The 13,702-nt window shown below is 36.8% G+C and overlaps 1 protein-coding gene across 1 annotated transcript in view; it reads left to right on the top strand.

Annotated features, from left to right (window-relative positions):
- Window positions 1-13,702, top strand: part of CUNH8orf34 (chromosome unknown C8orf34 homolog) — a 514,153-nt gene that overhangs the window by 367,381 nt on the left and 133,070 nt on the right.

Below are 13,702 nucleotides of genomic sequence, written 5' to 3'. Positions count from 1 at the left end.
AGGGACTCTCTTTGCTAGAAAATTGATACTATAAGAGTAGTTTTTCTCATGTTTGAGATAATACTTTAAACCTCCTTTAAGCCTTTAAAGTAACATAACTAGTAGGAAAGAGTAACTTTATTCCTGTTTCTTGTCACCATGTGACAGTAAGTAGCACATATGTCTTAGTTCTAACTTTGTTTATATGGATTAGAGAAAAAAAAAAAAGTGAGGGTGGTAAATACTTCAAGGCCAGGAAGTTTATTTTTTCCTCAGAACTAGTTCTATTTTAGTACTTTTATACTATATGACTTCCTGTTCTTTTCTTTACTACAAAATAAAAACAAAAAAACCTCACAGCCATTGAGGCAATTCTGATTGATAATGTTCCTCATTGAGTTTCCAAGGCTATACATCTTTATGAAGCAGACTGCCCCATCTTTCTTCCACAGAGAGGCTGGTGGGTTCAAACCACTGACCTTTTGGTTGGTAGCCAAATACCTTAACCACTACACCACCAGAGCTCCTTCCTCTTCTTTTCCTTTTTTTTTTTTTTACTACAGGAAATGAAATTAATATATTGGCAAAACTGCAATAAGATTATTTAAAAATTCAAAATAATGTTAATCATTGTCTTTTTAAGTTAAAAGGGAATTTTAAGCTAAGGTGAGGAGCTCTGGTAGCATAGTGGCTAAAGCACTTGCCTGCTAACCAGAAGGCTGGCGGTTCAAACCTACCAGCCACTCCTCGGAAGGAAGGTTGGGCAATCCTACTTCCCTAGTGATACTGCCTCAGAAACCCAAGGAGGGGTCGCTATGAGTCGGGGCCGACTCGACGGCACATAACAACAACAACAACAAGCTAAGGTGACTTCTTGAACATATTTACATAGCTGTCTTTCCTCACTCCTTCCCATAGTAATTCAAATAAACAGTGCATTACTTCTGACAATTAAGGTATAGAGCCACCAATTATCATAATCCTTGAAGCATTTTTGCTAGAAATAATGCAGAGGAAATCAAAATAAAGACTCCACAGATTAACTTCAGTTCTCCTTCTCTTAGAGTAATGCACTTTCCCATTAATAGCCCCATAAAGTATCTGGGGAAGTGGAGATGGGGACATAGAAACCATTTGATATTACTTTTGCTACTGGAGATCAAAGCAATGAGTACCAAAAGGTATCTCTGGTGTGGAAAGGCTAATTCCTCAAATAGCAAGAAGCACCATTGGAGAGAAGCCATGGCACAGATAGCCTTGTTGGTCCGGATACAGAAATCTGGATCATGGCATTAGAATTTCAACAAAGTAAAAAAAAAGAAAGAAACTAGATGAAGAAGAGATTCCTCTCCTGTGACTGCCTGTGACTCCAGCTTTCTCCCAAATTTCCTAAGAATTTTGATCATTGAATAGATCTTTCTTTTCACATGTGAAAAGATTCTTGTTGTTGTTGTTGTTATGTGCCGTCGAGTCAGCCCTGACTCATAGCGACCCCTCCTTGGGTTTCCGAGGCAGTATCACTACGGAAGTAGGATTGCCCAACCTTCCTTCCGAGGAGTGGCTGGTGGGTTTGAACCGCCAGCCTTCTGGTTAGCAGTCAAGTGCCTTAGCCACTATGCTACCAGAGCTCTAGTAGTAATTAATTAGAAAGTGAAAGGAGGAGAACATACTGATTCACTTTCTAGGAAAACAACAAATGTGCTTAGAAAACTTGCAAACATTCTTTTAAGGAGAAATGAAAATGGTCTACGTCATAAAATAAATAGAGTAACTTATTATGTAAGTGGAGGAAGGAGATTTTCTGTTTGCAGGCTAAGAATTACTACATAAAAAGAGGTGAATTTCAGACATTTTCTTTGTACTCTCAACATTCAGAAATTATGGAGTCTATGAACCAAATTCACTGCTGTCAAGTTGGATCCAACTCATGGTGACCCCTCCTTGGGTTTCCGAGGCAGTATCTCTATGGAAGTAGATTGCCCATCTTCCTTCCAAGGAGTGGCTGGTGGGTTTGGACGCCAGCCTTCTGGTTAGCAGTCAAATGCCTTAGATCCTATGTCACGAGAACTCCCAAGAACAAGAGATAAAAGAAAATATGAAAATACAACATGATAAAATTTAAATGTAGCTGGAAGAAAGAAAGACAAAATTATAGTGGAAATCAAATAATATTAGGTCAATATTTAAAAATCAATCTTATTTCTATATACCAGTAGCAATGGTATATGTAACCAAAATATATTACTTCAAATAGCATTAAAACATAAAATACTCAGATATAAAAGTAATAAAATTGTAGAAGAGTCTATACTAAATGCTTAATTTTTTTCTGACAGATATTAAAGGAGACCCAAATAAATGGAAAGATATATCATGTTCATGGACTAAGTGAATCAGTCTTGTTATGATGTCAATATAATTTTAATGAAATTGCCCTAAAAATCACAACAAGCTTTTTCTAAAATTTGGCAAGCTGTTTCTAAAATTATATAGAATCACAAAAGTCTTAGGATAGGAAAACAAAACAAAAGGAAAACCAAATTTGTAAAAGAAGGACAAAGTGTAGGACTCACATTACCTGATTTCAAGATTTACTGTAAAGCTATAATAAACAAGTCAGTGTAGTATTGAAACAAGAAAAGATAAGTAGATCAATGGAAAAGAATAGAGAGTCTAGAAATAGGTCTATATGTATATGGTCATAAAAGAAAATTGATCAATGAATTATTCTGGATAAAAAATGAAGTTGGACACTCTCACACCTAGCATATAAAAAGTCTTTTACTTTTTAAAAAAGCTGTAGTTTTATAGTTTACACTAAAATGTTTCTAGAAAAAAAATGTTAGATAATGTATTAGATGAAGCAAAGGTTTTTTGAGAGGACAAAAGAAGCACTGATCATAAATGAAAAAGTGATAACTGAACATCATGAAAATGACAGTATTTTGCTTATCCAAAGTCACCTTTAAGAGCATGAAAAGGAAATATGAAATCAACTTTAAGCCTATTTGTATGTGTGTGTATAATTATATCTATAGAAAGTCTTTAAAAAATCAGTGATGAAAAGACAAAGATGACACAAAAGTAGGAAAAATGTAGACACTTCACAAAAGAAGAAACCTCCAATGATCAATACACACATGAAAGTATGGTTAACACCATATTTTCTATAGGGTCCATAGAGAACATGGTCCCTAGAGAAATACAAATTATAACCATGATATGATATTGCTTTCTACTTTTCAATTGTTGTTGTTGTTGTTGTTTGCCGTCGAGTCAAACCCGACTCATAGCGACCCCTCCTTGGGTTTTTGAGGCAGTATCACTACAGAAGTAGGATTGCCTAACCTTCCTTCCGAGGAGTGGCTGGTGGGTTTGAACCCCCACCCGTCTGGTTAGCAGGCAAGTGTCTTAGCCACTATAGCAATAGCAAATCAAAAAGACAACAATACTAACTCTTAACAGGCATATGGAGCAAGCAGAACTCTCATCATTACTGTTTTTGATTATATGTCATCGAGTAATCTTCTTCTTGTTGTTATGTGCCGTCGAGTCAGCCCCAACTCATGGCGACCCCTCCTTGGGTTGCCAAGGAAGTATCACTACAGAAATAGATTGCTCAACCTTCCTCCCAAAGAGTGGCTGGTGGGTTTGAACCACCAGCCTTCTGGTTAGCAGTCAAGTGCCTTAGGCACTATGCTGCCAGAGCTCCTGAGTAAACTTCTTAGTGGTTGTTTTAAGTATTACAATATACAATGTAACTTCTCATAGTCTATGCTGCTATCAGCTTTTTACCACTTTGAGGGAAATGTAGAAACTTTTTTCCATATAGGTCCTTTACCTTTTCCACTTTTAAAATATAGTTGTATTAAGTATTTTCCACATGAATACACTGAGCACCAAATCAGATGGTGTCATAATTTTTGCTTAAACCATAAAATACGACTTAAGAAATTCATGGGAAGGATAGCGTATTCCATTGCCTCAATTTTTACTGTATCCAATGTTTTTGCTTTTCTGAAATTCCAAGCTTCCTTCTGGTATTATTTCCTTTCTGTTTGGAGAACTTCCTTTGGTCACTCTGTAAGAGTAGCCTTAAATTCTTAGTTTTCCTTTGCCTGAGGATGTCTTTATTTCCTCTTTTTCCCTAAAGTATGTTTTTGCCACGCAGAGTAGATGTTGACAGTTCTTTTCTTTCTGCACGTCTTGTGTTGGCTTCCATGGTTTCAGATAAGAAACCCACGATCATTCAAATTGGAGTTCACTTAAAGGTAAACAGATTAATGTTTCTCGTTAGTTTTCCATTTCTGTTTAGTTTTCATAAGTTTAGGATATGTCTTGGTGTGAATTTCTTTGGATTTATCATATCTGGGACTCACCCATCTCCTTGAATCTGTAGGTTGATGTTTTGCTGTTGTCAAATTCGTAATGTTTTCAACTATTACTTCTTCAAATATTTCTTCAGTCCCAATATCTTTCTTCTCTCCTTCTGGGGCTTTGATAGTATGAAGGCCAATTCTTTCATTATTTTTCATAGATCTCATCCCTAAGATTCTCTTCTTTTTTTTTTTTTTTTTCATCCTGTGTTTTCACTATGTTGTTTATATTGGGTAAATTTTATTAATTTGTCCTCAAGTTTACTGACCCTCTCCAATATTATCTTCAGTCTACTATTTAGCCTATCTAAGAAGTTTTGTTGTTGTATTTTTCAATCCTATAATTTACACTGGATTCTTAAACCTATTTATTTGCTGAGATTTTGTAGTTGTCTTTATTGAGAGATTGTATACACTAAGCCATGGCATTTTCAATAGCCTCATATACATATGAAAGTTGGACAATGAATAAGGAAGACTGAAGAATTTATGCATTTGAACTGTGGTGTTAGTGAAGAATATTGAATGTAGTACAGACTGCTAGAAGAACAAACAAATCTGTCTTGGAGGAAATACAGCTAGAATGCTCATTAGAAGAGAAAATGGCCAGACTTAGTCCTTCATATTTTAGTCATGTTGTCAAAAAATACCAGTCCCTGGAGAAGGATATCATAAAATAGAGGGTCAGTAAAAAAAGGGGAAGACCCTCAACAAGATGGATTGACACAGTAGCTGTGACGATGAGCTCAAGCATGACAATGATTCTGAGGATGGTACAGAATAGGGCAATGTTTCATTCTGTTGTGCATAGGGTCACTGCAAGTCAAAACTGACTCAGTGGCACCTACCAACAACAACATATGGTTGAAGGTGATGTGTTCTGGTGCCAAGTTGACAAAGGGTAGAGTGCCATGGATTGAATCATGTCACCCTAAAATTGTGTCAACTTGGCTGGACCATAATTCTCAGTGGTTTGGCAGTTATGTAATGATGCCATTTGGCAGTTATATAATTATGTAAGTATCCCTATGATATGATTTGATGTGATCATCCAATCAGTTGCAAGGCTATTAGTATGCAAAACCCTTAATCAGGTCACAGCCCTGATCCAATCTAAGAGGAATTCCCCTGAGGTTACACCTGCATCACCTTTCATCTTATGAGAAATAAAAGGAGAGAGAAGTGAGCAGAGAGAGGGTATTGACTGACTACCACCAAGAAAGAACAGTTGGGACGGAGTACATTTTTTGGGTCCAGGATCCCTGCACTGAGCACATCCTAGACATAGGGGAAAACTGATGCCAAGACACATGGAGATCTCCAAGGAACGATGAGTCCACAGATGTTGGAAGAAGACAAGGAGCTTCACCCGGAGTTGACAATGGGAGAAGCCTATCCTTAGAGCTGTCACCCAGAATTTGGACTTCTGTCTTCCTAAACTGTGAGAGAATAAATTTTTCTTTGTTAAAGATACAACTTGTGATATTTCTGTTATGGAAGCACTAGATAACTAAGACAGAATTTGGTTTGTTTGTTTCAAAGAAATCCATAATTACTTTTGAAACACATTTATGATGGCTGCTTTAAAATCCTTGTCAAATAATCCTGACATCTAATTCATCTTAATGTTGGCATCTGTTGACTGTCTTTTCTCATTAAATTGTGATATTGCTGAGTTTTGGTATGAAGAGTGATTTTTAATTTTATCCTGATCATTTTTTATATTGCATTATGAGACTGAATCATATTGTATCTTGTTTATCTCACAAAAATCTCCCTGTTGAAGTGTAGCACGTGTGCCTGGTGGTTGTATATGTTTATATGGGTCCTAGCAAAATCACCCTGGCAAAAATGGAGCCCTACTCACAGTGCCTTATTACAGATGAATGAGATGCTGTTTGGCCCTGCTGATAACTTCCTGGTGAAAGTGGGTCATTGACTCAAACTGCCTCACTGCTTCTGAGTGGGGGTAAAACTCAGCTCTTGGCTGGGCCCCACTGACAGCCATGAGGGGGAAATAGAGGGCTAACTGAAAATTTCTTGTTGCTACAGAATGGAGGAAGAAGCTCATGGTGCTGCTGTGCTCTGCTAACAACAGGGAAAGGGAGGGGGCAAATGTAGCGGCCACTAATCCACCCCCACCATTTCCTTATACTTCGTTGATGCCAGGTAGGGATGGAGATTCAACTGCCTGCTTGGTCTCACTGACATCATTGGAGGATGAAGCCCTGTCTCACACCCCTTTTTAAATCTCATTGCTGCTGCATGGGGGTGGAAGCTCAGCTCACCACGAGACCCCAATGACAGTGCTCTGGAACTGAGCAGAAAATGGAAGATCATTTTCCTCTTGGCCCTCTGAAGCAATGAGGAAAGAGTCAGTTTTTCTATTTATTTTATGTTACAGCAGGGAAGGTACTGCCAATAAGATTTTCTTTTCTGTTAAACCATCCTTTTCCTGGACTGTTGGCTAGAGGAATCAATGTGTGTGTGTGTGTGTGTGTGTGTTTCTGGGGTGTGTGTGTGTGTGTTTAAATGATGGTAGCTCTGTATTCAATGTTCCTGCAACACCCTCTCTAGGATGTATTAGGTTGCAGTCAGGAGACTCAAGGAAATCACTGTGGTGTCATACATCAGCTCCAAAAGTTCCTAGTCATTCTGTCATTCACCTTTCAGAATCTTCCTATGCTCCTTATTGCATTGTGTCTAGGATGTTTTAGCTGTAAAAAGAAAAAAAAAAAAAAACTGGGAAGAGTTGATTGACTCCATTTTGGCTAGAACTGAAAGCTTTGTCTTGATGGTAAAATGGTGCAACCACTTTGGAAAACCAGTTTCTCACAAAGGTAAATATACACTTTACCCAGTGACCAACGATTCCACTCCTAGGTATATGTCTGAAAGTAATAAATAATATTTTCCTGACTAAATTCATAGGAGGTTTATTAACAGTAACACCTAACTGGGAACACTCAAATGTCCATTAACAGAAGAATGAACAAACAAATTGTATATTAATGCAGTGTAGTATTACTCAGAAATTAAAAACAAAAAGAATCAGCTACTCCTTTATGCACCATATGGATCAATCTTAAAATACTATTTTAAATATAATAATTCAGATATAAAATAAACCACACTGTATGGTTTGATTCAATATTCAGTTTAGATGAATATCAAGAATGTACAGAATCAACCAATAGAGTTGGGGAAAAAAAAACAAAACAATAGCTGAGTTTGCAAGGACTCAGTAGCCTGTGACGAGCAAGAATGAACTCTCTCATGGGATAGAAAGTTTTATACCTTTATTATAGGTTATTATAGGGTTGGCTATTGGATGAATTGTCAAGCTTTTGAAATTACACTAATAATCTGTATATCTCACCAAATGTAAGTTTTATCTCCATCAAAGAAGTAATAAGCATGGTTTAAATTTTAGGGTAAAAGTGATTGTTCTGTCATCTTGACTAATAAATGCATTACAAGGCAGAAAATGAAGTAGGACTAAGAAATAATTTGAGAAAATTAAAAATAAGTCAACAGAATTAAAAGCTCCATTGGTAACAGATTTATCAGGCAGAAAAACACTGAAGATAGGTCATTGTGTGGGAGACATGATTTAGGGGCTTTTCAAAAAATTCAAAGAAAGAAGAAAAAAGAATCAAACATGATGAAAGAGATGTCATATCTGAACTAAAAATGAAGGTTACCTAACATGAAGAAGAGACCAAAAACAAATAGAAGTAAAAATCAAAGATCGAAGGTTCCTAAAATAAGTGTCAGACCAAACGGGTTCCCAAAAAGAGCTCCAGTAGTGTAGTGGCAAAGGCATTTGACTGCCAATCAAAAGTTTGGTTTTTCCAACTCACCAGCTTGTCCATGGAACAAAGATGAGCCAATCTGCTTCCATAAAAATTTATAACCTTGGAAACCCAATGGAGCTCAGTAGGAGTGGGAATTGACTCAACATCAGTGAGTTTGGTTCGGTTTAATGGGTTCCCTATGTGCCATACAATACTGAGTTTCCAACAAAGCTGGAAAACAGTAAAATTTTAATAATACATACATTTTTAAATTTTAGAGATGAAGGATTTAAATTGAGAAAGACATACACATTTTATATAGCAAGGGATAATTTATTAGAAACTAAAAGTCAGAATTAGCTGCAAGTATCTAAATTAAGAATAAATTATGACAATAAATATAAATCTTCTTTTTAATGACAAACACTCTCAAGTTGCTTAAAAATATGGTTTTCCCCACAAAGTTAAAAGTAAGACAAAAGTATTGTATTACTCTATAAATTTCAACCAGTGCAATCTAAAGCATAATGCTAATGGTTAAAGGAGAACAAAATTCTGAGTATTTGTTATCTTCTGAGAAAATCAAAGACACAAAGTATTATAATTAATAAGTATTGGTAAAGTGGCTTGTATTGATGATATTAAGAATAAAATAAGCTTTAGTACTGGTTGCAGGAATGTGTCTTACTGTATTTCATATCCTGCTGCAATATATCCAACAAATATTTTATGGTATAGAGGATAATCTCTAATTTATCCTGAGAAGCTATTAGCAAAATCATAAGTAAACAAAAATGTATATGGATAAGATGTAGGGTATAAATTATAGGAAGATGTAAAGGAATAAAGGATTTTAGATTCCACAAACCTCACTTTAGTAATCAGAAGTTGACTGTATCTTAAGAGCTTTGGAAACTTTGGACAGAAGCTAAATCTGTGTTTGTTGGTATTTAGTTTGAATCCAGTGAAATTAATGTCATGCTGCCATAAATCTCTAACTAAGTCAACATGTTGTTGTTGTTGTTGTTATGTGCCGTCGAGTCGGCCCCGACTCATAGCGACTCCTCCTTGGGTTTCCGAGGCAGTATCACTACGGAAGTAGGATTGCCCAACCTTCCTTCCGAGGAGTGGCTGGTGGGTTTGAACCGCCAGCCCTCTGGTTAGCAATCAAGTGCCTTAGCCACTATGCTACCAGAGCTCCATAAGCAACCAGATATCCTGCCTCCTAATCTTTACTATTTGTTGGAAAAATGTCATGGAAAGGAAGTGGTCAGTAGATTCTTTATAGGATGGGTTGAGTGTGTGTGTGGGGGGGGGAGGTTGGCATAGTGGAGGATCATGCAAAAATTTTATTAAATTAAAAATTCTCTTGCTCTATAGTATTTAATCCCTGGTGTTAAGATATAAGGAGCTTTGGTGGCATAGTAGTTAAACCACTCAGCTGCTAACCAAAAGGTCAGCAGTTTAAACCCACCAACCGTTCTGCAGAAGAAACATGTGGCAGTCTGCTTCCATAAAAATTTCAGCCTTGGAAACCCTATGGGGCAGTTCTACCCTGTCCTATAGGATTGCTGTGAGTCAGAGTCGAATCGATGGCAGTGAGTTTACTATTAAGATATATTTTTTTGTTGAATTTTACTTGTTTCTTGGATATTCTGAAATGCAAATAAACTAATGGAACTAATTTACGATTTCAGTGTAACCACTCTCAAAGCACAGTGGCATATCTCAGAAGCACTACACATCTCCAGGTGTTTACCAATTGTGGTTTCAAACTGAAAACTACTAGTTTCTTATTCCCAATCAGAGTGTATCACCAACAGCTAGCTATTCCTAAGGCTTTCTTAGCAAAAAAGGCAAAAAAAGAAAGGGGAATAATTTTTTTTTTTTTATTTCCTTTCTTGATAAGATTTATATTTCCCAGCAATCAATCTCTTTAGAATAATAAAATAATCCAGATGAATATTGCCACCTACTTAGTATTTACTCTGAGGCCTGAAAGTTCCACTTTCATTAGAAAGTTGTAGTCATTTCCGGTATGGTAAATGAACTTCCCAGTCTGTTGAATACCAAAATATGGAGAATATTCTCTTATTTTTCACTTTTTGGCATGAAAAGAGCCAATGCATAATGTCATTTGGAGCACAGATATGTGTCTAATCTTGAACATGTTTTAACAAAGGCCATGGATAAGTTATGTTCAAAAAGATATGGCTGATGTGTTTGACAAGACACTAGTTAGAATAAATTACAGAGCAACTTTGATATTCTATGTAATCATAGAGGCCAGCAGAATTCCAAATTGGCTACTGAACAGAAATTTCTAGTCAGGAAACAGGATAGACAGTATGAAACAGTAAAGTAGCTTTTCATTTATTTATTCATTCAACAAGCCTACTGCTGGGCATCAAAGTAGACATTAAGCATAGAAAAATAAATAAAATGGCCTCTGTCTTCAAGTTTTTCACTAGCCATGTGAGAGAGACAAGTGAAAATTAGAATACTATGTGGTAAAGTAAGAACTGTATAGGAATGGCATAGAGAAAAGTTATCCAAGCTAGGCTAGAACTATGGGGACAGACTTGAACCCTATAAAGTAGTGATAGAATTTCTCTGGTGAAGGGGACAGAGGATGAGGGCCTGTGTGAAAGGATTCCAAGGCTGAGGGAACAATATGAGCAAAAGCAAAATGTTAAGAAGCAGCATGATGTATGAAGAATATTAGAGCTGTTTAGTGAAGCTGGATCATAGAGGCTGGGAAAGAAATTGAGAAGCAGTCAGGGTGTCACATCATGGAGTGCCTCGTGTTGTTGTTGTTACGTGCCATCGAGTCAGACCTGACTCATAGCGACCCCTCCTTGGGTTTCCCAGGCAATATCACTACGGAAGTAGATTGCCCAACCTTCCTTCCGAGGAGTGGCTAGCGTATTTGAACTGCCAGCCGTCTGGTTAGCAGTCAAGTGCCTTAGGCAGTAGGCTACCAGAGCTCTTGGAGGGCCTCCTAGGACATTTAAAAAAAAAAAAAAGGTTGAAATGTGTTCTATAGGCAAGAAGGAACATCTGGGCATGACATGATTAAATTCACATATTTCCTGGATCAACTCTGGAAAATAGATCTGTGGGGGACAGGCAGAGGAGTTGAGAGAAGAGTTGAAGGCTTTTGGCTTTTGCAGAAGTCTAATAGAGAAAAGGTGCTCTGGTGGCATAGTGACTAAGGCATTTGACTGCTAACCAGGGGGTTGGCAGTTCAAACCCACCAGCTGCTCCACAAAAGGAAGATTGGGCAATCTAGTTCCATAAAGATTTACTGCATGGGAAACAGGGGTTGCTATGAGTTGGAATTGACTCGATGACAGTGTGTTTGTTTGTTTTTGTTTTGGAACAGAGAAAGAATGAGCACTTTAAACCAAGGGAGCAATAGTAAAAATGGAATGAAATAGGTCAATATAAGGAATACTGGGGAAGTAAAATTAGCAAATTGTAATGATAGATTGGAGATGGAAGAGAGAGGAGTTGAGAGTAAAAAGGGACTAAACCCCTTTTATGAGATTTTATGAGACTAAACCCACTTGAGTTTATTTTGGAGTTATAAGCATGCATATGATAGATGAAACCTGTGGGACTGAAAGTCATCTTCTAGGAGAGAACAAAGAGTGAGAAGAAGAAGAAGAAGAGAAAACTAAGTCTATAATCTTTAGGAATCACAAAATGAAGGCTACAAAAGAAAGAAATTACAGAGATCTACAAGATAAACTAGAAATTGGAGTAGACATAGAAACCAATGGTGAGAATTATTTTTAAAAAAGTTAATGTTCATTTTGTCAAACTAAAATAAAGACTGAGGAGTCTCACTGGGTTTGCAGTAGGTAGAAAAATTAATTATAGGAATGACAATGGAGTAAACTCCCTCAAATGGTCTGGATGACTGTCCCAGGAAAGCAGTTAAGTTCTACTTTTACCATTAATATCCTTCCTGAGCTTTTGAGGCCTGTGGATCTCAGGGAAGAAGGCCAGATCGGCACAAGTTATAGTCTGACTAGAAGTTTCCTAGAAGGTAGGAGGTGATGAGATCACACAAAACAAAGCCAGGGAAGTAGAGCCAGATGGTTATAATGAATCTTAAATAGGTATTTGAGGGAGTGACTAATAGAGAGAGGCATCAGGGAAATAGCATGAACTAAGGTGTGATGGAAAGAAAGACCTGGTAATCTACTTCTAAAAATCAGCCAGTGAAACTCCATGGGTAACAATAGTCCAATATGCAACTAATTATGGGAATGCCACAGGATTGGACAGCATTCCATCCTATTGTGAAAGGGGTCATCGTTAATAAGGGGCTGACTCCAAGGCAGTTAACATTGTTGTAGTTGTTAACTGCAACAATGAAACGGTGTTGATGAAAACAATGTCAATTTAGAGGTAAGGAGGCTGACAAGCTTTTTGACAGGAAAGATAGAACTAATTAACTACAGCACTGTATTTGTTCTTGTTCTTATTTGTTAATTCTGTTCAGCTTCATTTATTTTGGTGAAAAGGAAATTAAAGAACTACTAGGGCCTAGGGTAAAGTACCTTGAGAGCTCAGGAGGTCTTCTGTGGGATTGTTAGCTAAGACTTCAAGAAATGGATGCATTTGTTAAGTAAATATTTTTAAACTTTTAAATCCATTTAAGTTTCAAGCATAAAGTGCTTACATCATAGAAGTCAATATAGAGTATTATTTCAATCAGATGGAAAAGCAGCTACCACTTGTAGTTTTTGGAATTTAACTGAAATATGATGCTCTTATTCCTCAATTTAAGACTTATTCCTTAAGTCAGAATTAACTAATTTATCAAAACTTCTACATCAGAGATAGATTGTCATATATTACTTGGTACTCACTGTTTGTGAATTATGAGTATGCTAACAACTTAAAGGGTAAGTATGAAATTGCATGTTAGCTTAGGCTATAATTTCAATTGTCCATGTACCTACAAACAACAAACACTAAGCAGCAGCCCCAAGAATAAAAAACACCAATGATGAAGTCTTTATTCCAGTGAGTCAGAGGAGAAAAGCTTTGTTTTTCACATTCACATCAGATTAATGTAGCTTTGCTGTCAAATGTTACATGTCAAGTTCAACATGTGTTGCCTCTCCTGGTCAAAAAAATCAACCTTATGAAAGGTCTATTTGGAAGTGAAAACTGGAAATGAAGTGAAATTCACTGACAGGTGTAACTGTGAAATGAATATGTAGGGCAGGAGAATTGTTCTTCCCTTAGCTCTAGAAGAGAGGACAGATAACCTGGTATCATTAGCAGTGTAATGATACTCTCCAGTGATTACCAGTGTAATGACACTCTAATCCATTTTTACTCTAATCCACCTCTAATCCATTTTCCTCACTTCCTGAATTAGTAATAACAGTAATATAATTAATATTCACTGACTGCTTTTTATACCGGACACTATTTTGTGTTTCTCATGTATCAATTCATTTAACCAATATAACAACTCTGAGTTAGCCACAGCTTTTGTCCATCTGTTGGGGAAGCTAAGGTTCTGAG

This window comes from Orycteropus afer, unplaced genomic scaffold (genome assembly GCF_000298275.1).
Source record: "Orycteropus afer afer isolate SDZICR_OR568_19922 unplaced genomic scaffold, OryAfe1.0 scaffold00181, whole genome shotgun sequence".
Classification (NCBI taxonomy): domain Eukaryota; kingdom Metazoa; phylum Chordata; class Mammalia; order Tubulidentata; family Orycteropodidae; genus Orycteropus; species Orycteropus afer.
The sequence above is the reverse complement of the archived record's forward strand: the minus strand, read 5'-3'. Positions and strand labels throughout refer to the sequence as shown.